This window comes from Chrysemys picta, unplaced genomic scaffold (genome assembly GCF_011386835.1).
Source record: "Chrysemys picta bellii isolate R12L10 unplaced genomic scaffold, ASM1138683v2 scaf2589, whole genome shotgun sequence".
NCBI classification, from domain to species: Eukaryota; Metazoa; Chordata; order Testudines; family Emydidae; genus Chrysemys; species Chrysemys picta.
In genome coordinates, this window is record NW_027055292.1 from 1,871 (window position 1) to 8,000 (window position 6,130).

Genomic DNA, 6,130 nt, shown 5'->3' on the forward strand with positions numbered 1-6,130 from the left:
TGCCTATTCCAGCGTAACTCCCCCACGGAGACGCTATTCCAAATAGAAGCAACTTGGTTCCCCAAAGTTACTACTCTGCTTTGATGAAAAACATCTTCCATCTCAGGTTTTCCATGTACTGCCCATGGATGGTATCCTCCAGGGTCCTCTACAGCATAGTTCTCGCTCTCAGAGGGATGATGCTGTCGTCTCTTGCAAATATGGCTCCCCTGGGTACCTGGCGACATCTTGGCTGGAAGGGGCCACGGCGATTCGCTTCCTGATGATGTCACGCACAGCACTTGCCACAAAGTTCCTCACCGTAGCATCCAGGTACATCGAAAGATGGAAGACGCAAGTGATCGCTGCAGCGTCAGACAGATCACCCCCTTTGAGAGATGTTGCTGCCTCCCTGCATATGCGAGATGTACACCAGCTCCTTACTGGCCCTCCGGAAAGAATGTGTGAATGATTTTAAGGGTTTCCTGACCATTGACAAAGCAGTGCAACGCATTATTCAGGTGGCCAGGCAAGTGGGTGCTGATGGCTTCGTTGACATTCTTGAGGAAGAAATTGAAGAATTAATTGAGAGCCATAGAGAAGTATTAACTCTTTGTTAGTCAGAGGAACTGATAAAATCATCTACAGAAGACTAAGATGATGACGACTAACTGGAAGAGCCAGCAAGTTGGAATCTTCATAAATTTCCTGAAGCGTTCCAAGCAGCAAAACACTTGAATTATTTAATTTCTGAATACGATCCCTCTATGGAACGAAGCCTCAAAATCACATGTAGCATTACGGACCATTTGAGACCGTATCAAGAAATGTTTGAGCAGCTCAAGAGACAACAGCGACCGTTGCCGATCACCATGTTTTTCAAGGAAAAACAGCCAGCAGCAGAGCCTACGCAATCAACTTCTCGAGCTGAACCAGAGCCAACCACTTCGTCTACGACTCGCTCGCCGTCACCCAAGTTCTCAGTCACCTCCGTTTCCTGGATCGGCATCCAGCTCTGACGCCCTGTAATTAAAAATACAGTACTGTAAAATTATATTTTGCCTATGTACTCTTTATTATAGACTGTACATTACTGTATACATTATACATATTACTGTACTGGGGTGTATACACAACCCTGTACAGTATACTGTACTTTATGGGGGATTTAAGGATAATTTTGTCTCTACACAATTTTCGCCTTACGCGCAGATTTTAGAACCTAACCCCCGCGTAAAATGCGACTCCACTGTAATGCACATGGCAAAATATAATCCCAACTATATACATACACACACACACACACACACACACACACACACAAAAAACGATGGTACCTAAATTAGCTGTTACCCATCAGGATAGATCTCAGGGTCATTTGCAGTACTCGGGAAGCACTATGTTTCCAGCCTACTGCAAATGTGTAAGAAGCCTTCTCACTGTGCCTCTATCATCCTCAATTCATTCTTCAGCTTCCGAAGACTTAAAAATTATCTCCCGTCATCAATTGGACAGACAATGGAATAACGTAGCTGACCTTAACATGCATCAAAACAATACCAAGGGCCCTGGGTGTAAAGAAGATTGCTGACAGTTTCATCCAGAAAGCTACAGCGATATAGAACGTCTTTAAACTGGGATGTTAGTGAAGACAGCTTTTAAGTAATTGCAATGATTTTATTATACTGCCATTCATAACAATGTAATTATGTCATTCAAAAACAATTTAATTCTTAAAATAGCAAAGATAACAATGCTCGACACATTCAGTAATTAGAATATGAAAGAAGGGTGCAGTATAAACGCTGACAATTGCCTCCCCCCCCACCCCAGGGGCGGCTCCAGGCACCAGCACACCAAGCTAGCTCCTCTGGTCACTTAAGAGCCAGCTTTTTAAAGCCTTGTTCTCTATGATTAGCTCCAACCCCTGGTTAAGGCTTGGCAGGTCCTAAAGGGCTTGGGGATGAAAGCCTCCTCAACATGCTCTCAGCCTTGCATAGAAGGCCGCCAGGCTCAGCACACGGTCCCTCAAACAAACGGAGCACAGTATATACTTCAGTCAAGGAGTAAGCACACCACAAACACACACCACCCACGGGCTAAGTTTCCTGTAAACTGCGCAGCTGCATGGCCACGGAGCAGCCCATTTAGGGCCGCACAGGCACTCAGGGAACGCGGGCCACAGCGCTGCCCAGGCCATGGCCTGGACCTGCGCGGGCCGGGCGCATATCCTGCAGCCTCAGCCCCAGAGCTGCTGTGATGGGGAGAGGTGCTTCTCCCCCTGCTGCCCAGGTACTGCTGCAGGCAGAGAGCTGGGGGAGTCCTCTCTCCCTGCCATAGCCCCCCCTGCACTCCGAAACTCCTCATCCCCAGCCCTGAGCCTCCTCCCCCACTCCGAACCCCTCGGCCCTACCCCCACCACATGAATTTTGTTATGTGCACTGAGATGACATGTCATATCACCTCCATATCAGTGCACATAAAATTCGTTCCACACATGGGTGAGACATTAGAGGGAACACTGCTCACGGGTCACATAGTTGCTCTTCCTTCACCTGGAGCACTCCCTCAAAAAAATAACGTTAGCAGCTCCTGTACCCTAGCATCTCTCATCCCTTAGCAGCGCGCTTTTTAAAGCTTTGTTCTCCCTGAGTAGCCCCAAACCCTGCTACGGGTTGATGGGTGCTAAAGGGCTTGGCCTCCAAAGCCTCATTAAAAAGCTCTCAACTTGCCTGGCAGGCCACTAGGCTCAGCACAAGTCCCCTCAAACGACCAGACCTCACTATATAATTCAGTCAAGCAGCAACCACACTACACCACACACAACAAACTCCCCCCAAGGGTCACGGATTTGCTCCTGCACCTGGTTAACTGCCTCGCAAAACTCACATTAACCACTCCTGTTCTCTAGCCTCTCTGTGTCCCTTAGGACCGTGGTCTCCAAACTTTTTTCGATCATGCACCCCTATCGGTAAACAATTTTTGAGCATGCACCCCCTGCCGCGCTGCAGAGCTGGCTCTACCATTTTTGCCACCCTAAGCAAAAAAGGGCGCTCAGACCCCCACCCAAACTGCGGAAGACCACTGCCTTTGGAGGGGGCTTTTTAAAGCCTTGTTCTCCCTGAATAGCCCCACCCCCTGGTTATGGGTTGATGGAGAGTTTTTTCATGGGCTTGCTTTAAGCCATGAGGATATATTTTCAGTCTCATAACTATAGACATGAAATTATAACCTATAACATTACTGTAACATGAACATAACAGCCATGCTCAGTGCATTACCAGCCTTCCAGAGACACCCAACATGACAAACTTTGCATTGGATACCACACAATCATTTTATAAAGCCAAACATGGTGTGTAGGCTGTTCCCCTGAGGTACAGAGCGTCACACCTCCCCTCTTAGTCAGTGACTAACCGTCTTGCAGTAAACTGTTATAGTTCTCTTGGCATCCAGCCATTAAGGCCATGAGGCTGCATGCCTCAGTTTCCCCATTCACACACACAATCCAGGGTTTTTTTATGGTTTCTCTGCTGTGATAAGGTTTAAACCTGTTTACAGGTATTAACTGAAAAGTAGCATTATCATAAGATTTAACTTCTGTGTCGAAATTCTTATCCCCAAATCTTAACATTAATACCAATTTTTTTAATCAAATATGGGTGTTTACAATTATCTTTGATACCACACCTGGTGTTCAATTAGTGTAGTTTGAGGTTAGTTTGTTCATTACCCATGGTGTCCTTTGACTCTCTCCCATGAAGTCAGTCGCTGCCTTCTCTTTCCCTCCAGTGTTTCCCTTTGTGTGGGCTCTTAATTTCATCCTATTTCTGGCATTTTGTTAGGGTCTGGCAAGATAAGGGTCTAGGGGGATCCTGCACACTGGCTGGCCCTTTGGGGAGCCGTCTCCCAACCCCAGGACTGTACGTAGGTAGGAAATCCAACTCCCCTTTTGAGGTTACCGTGTGTTTCCCCCTCCCTGTACCAGTCCTTCCCTGCCCCCTAGAGGGCTGTGATCTATGCTCTCTGGGATAGGTGTGTGTGACAGGTTGGATCATAGAAACCCCCTCGGGAGCTGCCACCCGATGTGCAAAGACTACCCCTGCTTCTGTTTTCCTGCCAGCTCAGGACTCCAGCACCCTGTCTGGCTCCAGACGGACCCAAGGTCTGAATCATTTGTCCCAAAGCTGCAAGTTTACCTGAAAACAGCTCACAGTAGCATGCTTGTCTTTAGCACTCAAATGCCCAACTCCCAATGGGGTCTAAACCCAGATAAATCAGTTTTACCCTGCATAAAGCTTATGCAGGGCAAACATAAATTGTTCGCCCTCTATAACACTGATAGAGAGATATGCACAGTTGTTTGCTCCCTGAGGTATTAATACATACTCTGAGTAAATTACTAAATAAAAAGTGATTTTATTAAATACAGACAGTAGGATTTCAGTGGTTCAAAGTGGTAACAGACAGAACAATGTAAGTCACCAAATACAATAAAATAAAATGCACAAATCTATGCCTAATCAAACTGAATACAGATAATTTCCTCACCAGTTCCAGAGCACTCCCTTTTACAGGCTAATCTCCTTTTAGCCTGGGTCCAGCAATCACTCACACCCCCTGTAGTTACTGTCCTTTGTTTCAGTCTCCTTCAAGTATGGGGGGGTGGGGTGGAGAGGCTCCTTCTTTAGCCAGCTGAAGACAAAATGGAGGGGTCTCCCACGGATTTAAATAGACTCTCTCTTATGGGTGAAGACACACCCCCTCCTCCCTTCTCTGCAAAGTCCAGCTCCAAGATGGAGTTCTGGAGTCACCTGGGCAAGTCACATGTCCCTGCATGACTCAGTCTTTACAGGCCGAAGCCATTGTCCACATGGTATCTTGCATGTCTCCAGGAAGACTTCTTATGGGGATTGGAGCATTCCAAGATGCATTATTCTCCAAGTGTTTCCTGATCAGGTACTTAACCTGGCGAATTCCTTCCTAAAGAAGCTGACCAAATGCCTCCCAAAGCTTACTTAGAAACCAAGCAAGCATACAGCCCATATTCTTAACCTTAAGTAGAAAATGATATATATATATGTACAAATAGGATGAATAGTTATAGTAGACCATAACCTTTACGGAGATATGTTACATGGCACAGGCAGCACAAAACATATTCCAGTTATGTCATACATACATTTATAAGCACACCCCCATAAAGCCTTATGGGGTACACGGTCACAGTGTTCACCCTTTGATCAGCTGCACCTCTTCCCAGCAGCTTTCCCAGAACTGCTCCCTGTCTCTCACCAGCCTGGGGGAAAACACCCCCCTTCTCTGTCAGTTGGGTCATTTCTATTCGGACAAACTACCACCTGGCAATTTCCTGGTCTCAACTCCCCTGCTGTTACAGGGGTTGGAACTGCATCTTGATGTAAAAAGAGACAGAGTTACTTTCCAAAAACTTCTCAGAAATAGCATCCTGAAAAATTGGGACCTGGATTGGGGTACCCTCTGCCACCCCTTTCTCTGTCCCTCAGAAGTCAGCTGTGTGACTGCTCCCCTCCAGGAGGAGAGTTGCACGGTTCCTTCTCAAAACCTGGGTCACAGGCTGAGTGCCTGGGTACACAGATGCTGACCCAGCCATCCTCCTAGTGTCCTGGGCATCCTGCCCCAAGTGACTAGTGAGGAGACATTCCTGTACCCCGACTATTCCTTCCCCAGTTTCCTCCTCTGGGCCCCCTCCTTCAGCTGCAGAACTCTGCCAGCTAACAACTGGGACAGTTTCCTTAATCAATGGACAACATCTCTCCTGGCCCTGAGGGCATGTTGCCTTCTGCTGGAAAGGAGCTAGTCTCAGCCCCTCCCATACTTGGAAGCACCCTGCTTCTCTGTGCTAGGAGTCACAGGAATCCTCACCCACCTCAGTGGTTTCTGAGATTCCCTGCCCCTTCTCTGGGCTCTCCTCTGGGACATTTCACTCTGTTCCCTACAGCCGGGTTTGTCTCTGGTTCAGCTACAACCTGAACAGTTCTCTCCCTGGCAGGCATTACACCCCTCATCCCTTCCTGATGTGGCGTTGCCTCCAGCTGCAGTGTAGGAGTTGGTCTCAACCACCCTCCCACCTGGAAGCATGTGGCTTTCCCCCAGCTGCAGAAGAATCAAG

General features: G+C 47.6%; 1 long non-coding RNA gene across 1 annotated transcript; it reads right to left on the bottom strand.

The window, feature by feature from the left end:
- Positions 1–296: 296 nt before the first annotated feature.
- LOC135980305 (uncharacterized) lies at positions 297–6,062 on the bottom strand. Its single transcript, XR_010597424.1, has 2 exons — positions 4,531–6,062; positions 297–1,002 (listed from the first exon to the last, which is right to left on the bottom strand). It is a non-coding gene; the product is annotated as an uncharacterized LOC135980305 (long non-coding RNA).
- Positions 6,063–6,130: the final 68 nt, after the last annotated feature.